The 13,486-nt window shown below is 39.2% G+C and overlaps 1 protein-coding gene across 2 annotated transcripts in view; it reads left to right on the plus strand.

Annotated features, from left to right (window-relative positions):
- Positions 1–13,486, plus strand: part of GRB14 (growth factor receptor bound protein 14) — a 123,268-nt gene that overhangs the window by 76,210 nt on the left and 33,572 nt on the right. The window lies entirely within an intron of this gene.

Consider the following 13,486-nt stretch of genomic DNA (forward strand, 5'->3'; position numbering starts at 1 on the left):
GTATCTTCAGGGATGAACTTCTTCTGGAGGTTCACGAAGAGGCTTCACCTCTTGTCTCGTCTAGCTTCTTGTGGCTGCTGGCATGGCCTGGCTTACGGCTGCATCGCTCTACTCTCTGTCTCCACAGTCACACCGTGTTCTCTCTTTCCATGTGCACTCTCGCACTGTCACTGTCTTATAAGAACAGTAGCATTTAGGGTTTATGCAGCATAACCCAGGGTAATCTCTTTACTTCAAGATCCTTAAATCAATTATATGTGCAAACTTTTGTTTTGTTTTTTATCGTTTAAGGTAACGTTCGAAGGTTCCAGGGATTAAGATGTGGGTATCTATTATTTAGCCTACCACCAACTCCTTTGCATTATATATCAAACAACTTAGTAGTAAATTATCAAAATTATTTTAAATAATTGGTCAGTGACAGCACAGTTTGTTCCTTCAATTTGTTTAAGGAACTGAGAATTTTATACCTAGCTATGAGAGTTATTCACTTTCTTGCATAGCTAGCTACTAGTATTATAAACATTTTCCTTTGTTTGATACATAGAACAAAGGAAACATGTTTATGCCCGAGAGCAGTGTACCAAAGCTAGGTTCAGTTTGGATGAGAAGTTTGCCTTTGTCTTATGAAGTACAATGGAGATGATGTTGGCAGAAAAGTTATGTTCCTAGGAGGATCCATCTTCAAAAAATTCTGGAAAGTGATTGGTTCATTTAAAGTCCCTTGCATTCCCTAAATAATTCAGAAAGTGTCCGTAGTACTTCCTGTTTGAAGATTGCTGTCCTAAGATGTGTCAAGACCTTGGGAGAGGACAGGGGGAAACCTGCAGAAAAGAAGCTTGGATAGTCCCCACAGGGATTCTGAACCCCAGCCCACCCTTCCACCCTCTGTTTGAGAGTTAATGGGCCATAACATGTCAGCTGATCTCCACAACTGAGCCTATACCTGCCAGGAAAACTCGAATCTTGCAGGTATGCTATACTGGTCCATGTGACTTGCTGTCTCACTTTCATAGGCCAGAAAAAACCCAATGTATATTTTCTTCCTTGCCATTTGTAACTAATTTAACTTCTATTTATGATCATTAACCTCTTAGAATGTGGTGGTGACTCTAGAAAGGCACGTGCCATAATTCCAAACTATTTTGTTTACTTATGGCTTTTAGCAAAGTAGCTCTTAATTAACATAATATCTAATAAAAGTGTTTTATACTCTTAACTTTTTCTCTTTGAGAGACTTTAAAAATCATTAAACATCTTTTGCAGTTACAGTCATGATGATTTATCCCTAACAAAGAGCTTGAAGTTCGGTAATAAAATCTACCCTGTAAATCAAGCAGCAGTGTTCATGGAGACCACTGCAGGTTATATGAGGAATAAAAAGATTTGTGCAAGTCTTTTAATGTAGAAGCTTAAAATGGAACATTGAGAATTAATTTGAGCTACATACTAAATTTAAACTTTTAGGCACTGAATAGAAATATATTTCTCCATTACTGTATTTTCTGGAAACTGCTGAAATAAAATCAAAGATGTGAGAATATTGTTTCATGGTTTCATTAACCAAGCATTAGGCCAAAGCTTATGAGAAAGAAATTGAGTTCCAAAGCTTTATTGTGTTCTTTTTTTTTAATCCTCTTTGCTTTTACTCAGATAATATCTTTATACAGTAGAAAAATTGCAGACATTAATGCTATTGGATTACTAATGTGTATTAGATTTACCACTTTCCCTTCCTTTAAAAAAAAATCTACTGCTTTATTTCTGTAAGGATACACTGAGATGTTAGATGATAATAGTTAATGACTATCCGAATAAAGTCCTGAGGAACAGTTTTTTCCTTTTTATTTCTTCCACCTCTTTATCTAACAGTGTGACAAAAACAACTTTTATGGTGCTGTGGTCTTTTTCAGCATGAAGAGTAAAACCAGTGTGTTTTTGAATTGTATTTGTGAGTATGTAGCTTATAAATACTCTTGCAATATCTTTTCAGCCTAAGAGTGGTATTAAGCAACATTTTTACTATTTGCATGTTAAAATGAAAACAAGTAGGATGGAGTGTTTCCCCCTTAAATATGCTGTACAGATGACAATGTCCTTTGTGAATAGAGTGAGGCACTCATATATTGAACTGTAAATCTTTGCGTCCTGTTGACTTAAAGAATCAAAGGATAAACCATTTGCCGAAACTTTGCTGACCAGCTAGTGAGCTCTGCATGTTGTTCAGGGGACACTGTTGACCTCTCTCTGATAGAAATACTGGGTTTTCAATGTATAGAATTCTAAAGGTGAAGGAATAGTCTATTATTTTTTAAAAATATTTTTAGTACAAAAATAATTAGGCTCACTGCCAATAACTTAGAAATAAAGATGTCAAGAAGTAAGCAATGCTATCCACAATTTAACAACACTGAAATGTTTCTTTAGTTTCTCTATTTTGACATTATCTCTCGCCTGTGTGTTCACTTGTGTAAACTACCTTTCTATATATATGTGTACATTAAAAAAAATCCTAAGTATTTTCATTTTTTTTTTCACTTCGCAGATTCCACAAAAACTAGGAACTCCCTCTGCCCCCTCTGCCTTTCCTGATTGCTTTCTTCCAATAGCTTAACAAATGGCGATGGACTGATTTGCACAAGCCTGTTTTGTATATGGATCCTGGGGGTACAGTAGGAACACAATAGACAAAAAGCAATGCCCCGATGAACTTGCATTCTGATGGGAAGAGAAAGACAAGAGACACATGATTAAAATGTGTAATCTCTTAAGTAATGATTAGCACTGGGGGGGAAATGAAGGCAGAGAATGGGGTAGGGAGTCTAGGGCTGGCAGGGAAATCAGGGAAGGTGTCCCTGACAGTGTGATGTTTGGGTGGAGATTGAAGCAGATAGGCGCAGCTCTTTCACTTAAATGGAAGAAGATTGTTCAGGAAGAAGGGAACATAAACAGGGAAGGCCTGGACTTGGCAACCTGCTTGTGTTCAGGAAGCAGCCGAGAGGTGGACACTTAGGGAGTCGGGAAGGTGGTGGAAAGGGACTGCATGGAGCTTCTGTGGGGCCCTCAGGCCATGGAGGGGACTGAACTTTTACAGTGAGTAAGGCAAAAAGTAACTGGAGGTTTTTGCATCAGAAAGTGGTAGGATCTGACTTAAAGTCTACTACTGAGAAGACCCAAATGCAAGTTTTAACCATTTGGAGGCTAAGCAAATTCATTTTGCGTTTACATCAAATTATCTGTGGTTTCCTGGCTTGGTCCTTGCCCATCTCTCATTTCTGCTAGTGATGCATGTCACATTATACCATCTTCACGTCATGGTCTGCACACATATGAGGCTTAGTGTTTGTGAGATCCTGAAACCTTGTAGGCAAAAACATTTTGACTTATGAGATCATGACAGCTAGGAGTTTTCTGCACTCCAGTTGACTTTAATGTCCCAGATAAGCTTAGGAAAGTTTTAGAGACATGTTATGTTGTTAATAGATGTGCTACTGTTGTTGTTTCTGATCCATTTAAGCACACCGCAGATTACTGAGGTCAGGAGGAGGAGCATGTGACATTAAAAATATGGTAGGGTTATCGAATCCAAAGGACTTCTCTGGTGGGTCAGCAGTAAATAATCTGCCCGCAATGCTGGAGATACAGGAGATGTGGGTTCAGTCCCTGGGTTGGGAAGATCCCCTGAGGAGGGCATGGCAACCTACTTCGGTATTGTTACCTGGGAAATCCTACGGACAGAGGAGCCTAGCGGGCAACAGTCCAGAGGATCACAAAAAGCTGGAGATGACTGAAGCGATGGAGCACACATGCACGCGTTGAATCCAAAGTCTGTTTTCAGAGTGACGGTTGGTGTGGCAAAGAAGACTTCTTTTTATTTTAATATGAATGTATATGTGTGATAGCTACTACCAACGTGCATCTTGTGTGTGCAGGGCCTCTACTGAGAGGCTTCACTTTCATCTTGATAGACACTCAGTATTTAGCTTCATAGCAACCCTGCAAGGTACATTAATTTCATCTCCATTTTACATATAAGAATACAAAGAATTGGTGATAAAATACCTGACCTAGAGTTAAACCTTGCACAAATCTATATACCTGTCAGATTCTCAAGCGTATATGTTTTCCATGGAAGCAAGTTTGTTTTTTCTTCACCCCATTAGATCAGGCAAATTTTTTTGGGAATCTATAATTGGTTTCTCTCTCTCACTCTCCATCTCCATCTTTCATACATGCTATAAATACAGATTGAAATTTTGAAACCTCAAGAACATTTTCATATAACCCTTCAGCCAGATAGTACTGAAATTACTGGAATCTAACTGATCCAGCCTGGTCCACTTTATTGCAGAGCCAGTTATTTATTTTGGCTGAGAAGGGGATCGTTTTGGAAATGACTTGTTCTTGAACTTATACATGTCTTGAATGGTGATATGACATTTGGAGCTTTGACTGCAGTATCATTATTTCATTACCTCTGTCCATAACTATTAATATATACTGCCGAGAATTTTCCCAGGCAGAGTAAATCATGGAGGGCAGCCCAATATCCTGCTTTTGTTACAGATTCCTGATTTGCCTGATCTGGGGTTGTGTTATTATGAGTTTCTAGAGGTACGCACAGCTTTATTGATGTTGGATTTCAAATATCAGGAAATAAACAAATACTCCCGCTTCTCTAATTATAAAACAAACCATTTTGTAACTGGTGTGTTTTACTTCACAGCCACTGGATGTCACTGCAGTTCCCCAGATGGAGTCCCCTGCTTTTAGAATCATTGTATAAGAGGAGGGTGGGGGAAAAAGAAACTTCAGTTTTAAGTCTTCTGGAACTTAATAGGATCCATGTTTGCTTTGCTCCCATTCTGATTCCTGGTATGAAGCAGCAGCAATTAACACAATACCTCAAGCGCATAGCGAAAGACTCCTCGGGAAGTGGCATTAATTGTATTTTAGAGTCATTGCTGGGGAAAGCTGAGATTTCTGTTCTGAATATCACTGTAGAGTGGCTTTCATAAGCAAAATGAATGACTGGAGACTTTTAATGAGACCACTTTCATGTGTGCAGCTCTACCCACGAGGTCTGTTTAAGACTGAAGCAGTACACAGCAGTGGGGAGGGAACCCTTCCCAACAGCCTGCTTTGAAGCTACTCCATTTTTTTTTTTTTTTTTTTGCAAAAGAAGCACACGTGTGGATGTTTGACACTGATACTAATGTGTATTTGTACTTTCTGTGCTGTTTGGAACCCATTAGCCATCAGAGTTGTGACCACCCTCATCACCAGCAGAAATAACTGTGAAGCTTTTAGGACACGTGTGCATGCGTCTCTCTTAAGACCCTGACCCGAGGGTTAAGGCAGCATGGTTCTGGTAGCACACTGAGACAGGAGATGGAATGTTAAAGCAGCAGAGAGTGCTCCTAACCAAATCCGCCTCTCGTGGTCCAGCTGATTTTTCCTTTTCAGTGTTCTAATAGCCTGGGTTCAAGTCTCATCGCCTCTTTTCTCAGGAATTCCTTTCTTCTTACAGCTGGTCCATCCTCTTGCCTCTGATCATACCAGAGTTATCCATCTGAGCGCAGGCATGATTCACCTCGTGTTTGGGCCCAAGGTCCTTTGCAGGGCTTGTAGTATGTGCGACCTGACTACCCTTCCTGTCTCCAGCCTTGTGTCTTTTCCTCTCCTCTGAGTCTATACACTAGACAACTGCCTGTAGTTGCCTGCATTTCTACTCCTCGGTCTCCTTACTCATGCTGTTAAGATTCTCAGCAAGTCCTTTCTCACCCATCTCTACCTGGCTAACTGCTATGCATCTTCCAAGGCTTACTTGGAATGGTAGTTAAAATTGACAATAAAGTATAACTGTATAATAACTCTCCCATAGTGCTAGTGGTAAAGAACCCGCCTGCCAGTGCAGGAGAGGCAAGAGATGGGGGTTCCATCCCTGGATGGGAAGATTCCCTGGAGAAGGATACTGCAACCTACTCCAGTATTCTTGCCTGGGAAATCCCAAGGACGAAGGAACCTGGCAGGCTACAATCCATGGGGTTGCAAAGAGCCGACTGAGTGACTGGCACTTTAAAATGGTAACTGCTAGCTGTTTGCTAAAAATTCCTATAAAAACAAAGATGAAACCCCTCAGCTGTCCAGGCTGACTGACAGCTAACCTGGTGCCATAGTCCAGGGAGAAGAAAGATGGAAAAGCAGTTGGAGGCATCCCACACTCTGCCTTATGAAGTGGAGTCGCCCTTTCCATTTGACAGCAGGTAGAGACACACACCTGCCTCTCCCATATGCCTAGGTGCAGACTTTGGCTGCTCAGAAGCTCTTTTGAGGCAACCAGCATACTTGCTGGCACCAGTTTTTCTCATACATCTTTTAATAAATTACAGACTTCCCACAGCCCCCAAAACAGAGTGATGCAGGAAGCGCTAGGAGTCAGTCAGTTCAGTCGCTCAGTTGTGTTTGACTCTTTGCGACCCCATGGACTGCAGCATGCCAGGCCTCCCTGTCCATCACCAACTCCTGGAGCCTACTCAAACTCATGTCCATCACATCAGTGATGCCATCCAACCATCTCATCCTCTGATGTCCCCTTCTCCTCCCGCCTTCAATCTTTCTCAACACCAAGGTCTTTTCCAATGAATCTTCACATCAGGTGGCCAAAGTATTGGAGTTTCAGCTTCAGCATCAGTCCTTCCAATGAATATTCAGGACTGATTTCCTTTAGGATGGACTGGTTGGATCTCCTTGCAGTCCAAGGGACTCTCAAGAGTCTTTTCCAACACCACAGTTCAAAAGCATCAATTCTTTGATGCTCAGCTTTCTTTAAAATCCAACTCTCACATTCATGCCTGATTACTGGAAAAACCATAGCTTTGACTAGATGAACCTTTGTTGGTAAAGTCATGTCTCTGCTTTTTAATATGCTGTCTAGGTTGGTCATAGTTTTTCTTCCAAGGAGCAAGTCATATCTGCAGTCACCATCTGCAGTGATTTTGGAGCCCTAGAAAATAAAGTCTGTCACTGTTTCCATTGTTTCCCCACCTGTTTGCCATGAAGTGATGGGACCAGATGCCATGATCTTAGTTTTCTGAATGTTGAGTTTTAAGCCAACTTTTTCACTCTGTTTCATTTTCGTTAGTTCTTCTTCGCTTTCTGCCATAAGGGTGGTGTCTTCTGCGTACCTGAGGTTATTGTTATTTCTCCAGGCAATCTTGATTCCAGTTTGTGCTTCATCCAGCCCGGCATTTAGTATGATGTACTTTGCATGTAAGTTAAATAAGCAGGATGACAGTATAAAGCCTTGACATACTCCTTTCCTGATTTGGAACCAGTCTGTTGTTCCATGTCCAGTTCTAACTGTTGCTTCTTGACCTGCATACAGATTTCTCAGGAGGCAGGTCAGGTGGTCTGGTATTCGCATCTCTTTAAGAATTTTCCACAGTTTTTTTATGATACACACAAGCAAGGCTTTGGCATAGTCAATAAAGCAAAGCAGATGTTTTTCTGGAACTCTTGCTTTTTCAGTGATCCAGCAGGTGTTGGCAATTTGAGCTCTGGTTCCTCTACCTTTTCTAAATCCAGCTTGAATATGTGGAAGTTCATAATTCACATACTGTTGAAGCCTGGCTTGGAAAATTTTGATCATTACTTTGCTAGTGTGTGATATGAATGCAATTGTGTGGTAGTTTGAGCATTCTTTGGCATTGCCTTTCTTTGGGATTGGAATGAAAACTGATTAGGAGTGATAGAGGTGAATTGTGTTCTGGCAGGCAACTCTCCCACAAGTACCAGATAGATGGGTGCAGGAGGCAAGCAAATTTGGATAAGAAACAGATTTAAGGCTGTTTCAAGCAGGATTATTTACAGTATCAATTAATGAAAAAAAAAGCCTAATGCTATAATAATAGAGAGATGTTATAAATTATAGTACATTTATAGGATATGATGTTATATAGCTTTTAATCATGTTTTTGCAGTTTTTCCTTTGAAGACTAGTATGAACAAATGTGAGACTGTAACAGTGGTTTGAATAATGTGTGTATTTTTCGTGTCATTTAGGAAATGTTGCATATATGTTTATAAATCTATATATACATTGTTTTCTAAATGTGAAAAATCTATACATGTAAACTCTCATTGTCCCAAAGAAAAAGACAAGAAGGGAATATAATGTAATGTTAATTTCTTATTCATAATTGACAGTTTAAAGATAGATTGTGATTGTGAGTTGTCTGTTTTCAAATTTTCTGTAATGGAAATACATTATTTTAGTAATCTGGAAAAAAACCCCACAATTTTTAAAACTTGTTAAGAGATTTTTTTTAAAGACTTGATTGAGACAACTTCCTGAAGTTTCAAGTTGGATCAAGTACCACTCTTCTATGCTGCTGTACCATTTTCTGCAACTGTCTTAATAGCGACTGTATTATTAAATCTAATCTATAATTCCATCAATTTTGGAACTGTGTATATGTGCATCTTTGTAACCTAGAGTCTAAAACAAATAAATGGCTTTTGAATTAAGCTGTACTAAACAAGCAGTTCAGAGGATAGATTACAAAGTGCATAGAAGGAAGAGATTTGGAAAAGGAGCTGGAGGAATCACATGCCATGCCATGCCCAGGTGGAAATTTACTCTGCATCCTTAAAGGATGCATTGGATAACTTAGAATTTGTGGAAGTTGTTTCTAAACTCTTAAAGTATTTGCAGTCAGCTTGAGATAATATATATGCAGACTTTTGGGGGGAAAATAAGGCTTTCTATGAATAATACAAGTTGTGATCATTGAATCTGACTTAATATGAGGGCTGTTGTGCTTTGTTGAGGAATGATCCACAAGATCCTTAATACTCATCGACTTGAGCATCAAGATTTTCCTATTATTGCTCTTGGGAAGCTGAATCTGGCAGTGACAATTTTCTAGGGGATCTTATTGGTATTAGGTAGTTTTCTTAGATTAAGGAACCTTTTAGAAATTGAGCCTTGCTTTATTGTTTGCTTCTCCAGTTACTGTTTTGCTTGCTCAGATGCTGTTCATTTTTATCTGAAAATAAGATTGACAAAATGTATGTAGTTTCTTGCTGGCACAGAGAAGTACAAGGACCTTTTGTCTCCTGGAGTTTCCTGTAACAAAGGTATACAAAGAATTGTTTTCTGGTGAATTAGAGCTAAAAGCCACTTTTGTTTCTTCTCTTATCTAGTGATGAGAAGAGTAGGGACTTCGGTTTCTATTTGATCCTCATGCCATACTTTCAGTAGATTCAGCGAAGAAGTCCAGGCAGAAGGTCACAGGTGAACACTTTCCATTCTGGGAGGATTGAGGTTTTTTAAAAAGACTTTGAAGTTAAATAAACAGTTTCAGAAGGAACTTCTTTCTTCCCTTTTTTTTTTAAAGAAAAATTTTCTGAAAATTAAATAGAAAACAGAATTATGTATAGTTATCACTATTCAGTAATATTTCAGTCTGTTACCATAAGACATCACTGATTTATCAGAAGCAAAAATAAAACTTAGTGATATGAAGCTTTTGTTTTTAAGACAGCTTTTTTTTTCATTCTTTCCGGGGGCTTTTTTCCCCTCCTTTTGGTTGCTGTTTGAAGTGACTTAAGATGGCTTCTCTCCTATTTTTCTACCTACATAAGAGTAGAATTTTATCATTATAACAAATTCATTTTACAATGCCTGAAAAATTCTTCAGAAAGTGTTTTAAATCAAGTTGTGTCTGTGAAGGTTTTGTGGCATTTTTCTTTTTTTCTGCCGTGCAGCGCCGGTTGCAGCCTCCTGCTTCCTGACCAGGGATGGAACCCATGGCCTCTGCAGTGGAAGCATGGAGTCCTGACACTGGACCCCCAGGGAAGTCCCTGTGAAGTTGTAATAATATATCTTAATATAATATTTTAGATGAATTTATAAAGTTTTAAAAGTAAGGTTTTTTAAAAAAATCACATTGAATTTATGTGGATTTTACCTGGAGTCATTTCTCAAATGATAACTCAACAAGTATCTGAGTTCCTCCTGGATGATAGCTCATAATATTGTGTTTTCAAACATTTACAGCAAAGAGCCTCTAAAGATAGAATTAATACATCTCTTTTGCTATTTAAACAATGTAAGTTATTTACTAGGATTGCTCAGTTGGTTAAAGTCTGCTTGGCTTTGTAATGGGACTACAGAAGAAGAGTCAACAGAAAGTTTATTGGAAGCCATCTAGACAAGCCTTTTGTTTTGTTTTCCCTTTCTTGGGTGTTGGTGATGATATCTGACTTTATGAATAGGCCTTGGCAAAACAAAGCTGGTCTTCGGCCACTTTTCACCTCCCCTTTAAGTGTTTTTCTTTTCCTCTCAAAGTAATCCATCTAGGCATCTTGTATCCTCTTGAACTTCTCCCTATTAAGATCTGTAATTAGTTTGATTTCTGCATTTTTAAAAAACACAAATTTTCTGTAAGATGTGATTAGCTGATAATCACGTAGACCTTTTAGGGTTCTTTGGGTTATTATAGCATTCGTCCTTTAATGAGCATTGTTTGGGAGGTGGTATATATAATGGCACATCTAAATGGGGACTGTGATGTATAAATGTAAGCAAATTATTTAATATCATTTAAAAAAGATTCTATAATAAGTAAGTTTTGTCTCCATTACCAGAAGAGTATAAGAGGTAAAAACCTATGGCTGCATTTGATACTCTGGCCTTTGTTTGCTTTTTATATGTTTTCTGAATTTTCAATAGAATAGTACCAGAAGTATGTTTTTGCTTTCCCACATACTCTAGTTTTTGCCCACTTGATTTGAAGACATTTTTTCTGCTTAAGATTACCAGGCTATTTTCCTGATGCTAGTAATTGGCATTTGGTATTATCACTCTATGAACTTTTCTGCAAATAATATATCCCTTAATTTTCCATTCTGGATTGGTATGTTTGGCTTCATATGTGTGTAACCAACAAAACCCCAGCTAGACTGTTGCTTTTTTGGTGACTACCCATATTACACTAGTTTGTGTGTGTGTGACATGTTTGTCATAGCTGTTCAAATGCAGCTTGGTTTTTCCACTCTTTTCTGTTATTTTCTTTTTTGAAGAGAACCCAAACTCAAATAATTTACTTTTATGTGAGGTTAAGATTGATAATTGAAATATTATCTATTACATTATTTCCCTTATACCCAAACTGTGGTTGTTTGTTTTCAGTTAATTAGTAAATAGTCATTGAACACATATCAAAATAAAAGAATTTGAGGCAATGGAGTCCTGAGAACTGCCAGAATATAAGAGAGATTTGAGCTGATATAGAAAGAACAAGTAGGCTGTAAACAGGGGATGCCCTCCAGTGGGAACTGTAGTGAAGGCCAAGACAGTGCTGTGCAGAGGAAGGAGGAGAGACTCGAGGTCAGATACGTGGCTGCTGTTCAAATCCTGAGACCCTTGTTATTCTAAACAGGAGACTCCTTATCTGTAAAATGGAAATAGAGTTTGGCCTTATAGATTGTCCTCTTAGTTTCCTAAGGCTGCTGTAACAAATTCATGGTGGCTTTATTCTTGTTCAGTCACTCAGTTGTGTCCAACACTTTGCGATCCCATGGAGTATAGCATGCCAGGCTTCCCTGTTCTTTACCATCTCCCGGAGCTTGCTCAAACTCATGTCTATTGAGTCAGTGATGCCATTCAGCCATCTCATCCTCTGTCTTTGATGATGGCTTAAACTAATAAAAATGTAATCTTTAAAGGTTCTAGAGATAAGAAGTCTTAAACTAATTTCGCTAGGCTGAAATCAAGGTGTTGGCAGGGCCACACACTTCCCAGAGGCTTTATGGGGAGGCTGTTCCTTGTCTCTTTCAGCTTCTGGTAGCTACCATGATTGTTTGGCTTGTGGTCACATCACATCACTTGAGTCTATGCCTTTGGGGTCACGTTGTCCTTTCCTCTTCTTTCTCTGTCAGATCTCCTTCTGTCTCTCTCTTAAAAGGATACTTGTGTTTGGATTTCAGGCCCACTTGTATAGTCTTGGATACTTTTCTCAGGATCTTTCAGTTAATGATATCTGCAAATCCTTTGCCATATAGGATAATGTTTACAGGTTCCAGAGATCAAGACCTGAAGTCTTTATTCAACTTCCTGCAGAATAAATTATATAATAATTAAATACAGCTATGTTTTCTCAGGTTTATACATGAAGAGATGTAACTTGCTTTATTTCTATAGCTTGAATTAATTTCTGAATGAGTCTCTTGACCTCTTAATGACAGTGTAATCTTTTGTTATTGGTTTGCTTTATGGATTATTCTGTCTTTTTGTGGTAAATAATCAGTTCAGGTTATATACATAAGTTACATACAGGTTTAAGATCCTCTTTGTTGAAAGACCTACTTTCACCCTTCAAATACTCTGGTGGGGCATTTAAGTCCCAGGAAGGGTATTTATCTAACTGCTATCCAACTTTTCTCTTCATGGTCTAGAAACTCTTGTTACTCTCAAGCTTATTGCCTGTACTATAAAGCCCACTAAGTTCATGGTCTTCTCTTAGCCCTTTCCCACTCCTTTTGGGGGACTTGATTCTGCAGTGTTCTTTTCTCATTGTTGAATCTTATGGACTCATCTTCCTCAAGGTTGCACTTAGCTAATTGCTTTTCTGCCATGTTAGATGCAGGACTTCTACTTGAGGCTCTAAGCCTCCCAAGGCTCTCTCTGGTTTGAACCACACACCACCAGTAAACTTACATGGGGTTTTATCACCATCCACTCCTCACCATGAAAGGGTCCTAGTTCTAGGAAGGGCAGAGTATGGGGTCGCTGGGACCTAAGCCATCCACTTACTCTCCATCTCCCTCTCAGTCTCCACTCTACCCTTTCCTCCACTAACCCCTTAATCCAAGATAATTTCCCAGATGACAGAGGGTGCATCCCTGCATGGGGCAGTGGAGGATCGGCTGGCCATTATTCTCCCTGAAAGTGAAAATAAAAGTCACTCGGTCAGATCCAACTCTTTGTGACCCCATGGACTATACAGTCCATGGAATTCTCCAGGCCAGAATACTGGAGTGGGTAGCCTTTCCCTTCTTCAGGGGATCTTCCCAACCCAGGGATCGAACCCAGGTCTCCCACATTGTGGGCAGATTCTTTACCAGCTGAACTCTAAGGAAAGCCTCAGAATACTGAAGTGGGTAGCCTATCCCTTCTCCAGGGGATCTTCCTGACCCAGGAGTCAAACTGGGATCTCCTACATTGCAGGTGGATTCTTAACCAACTGAGCTATCAAGGAAGCCCATTATTCTCACAGTGATCATATTTGTCAGAGATGGATAAAGTCTCATTTGAAGGTCAAAAGTAAAGAAAGTGCACCTTTGTCTTTCCTCTCTGCATAGTTTATCTTTGGGGCAGATCATGTGCTCTTTTCCTAATGGTAACGATAGGTGATGAGTACAATTAAACACAGGTTGATAAAACAAATAGGCAGACCTCTTGCTTAATACCTTGCAATTT

This window comes from Capricornis sumatraensis, chromosome 3 (genome assembly GCF_032405125.1).
Source record: "Capricornis sumatraensis isolate serow.1 chromosome 3, serow.2, whole genome shotgun sequence".
Lineage (NCBI taxonomy): Eukaryota > Metazoa > Chordata > Mammalia > Artiodactyla > Bovidae > Capricornis > Capricornis sumatraensis.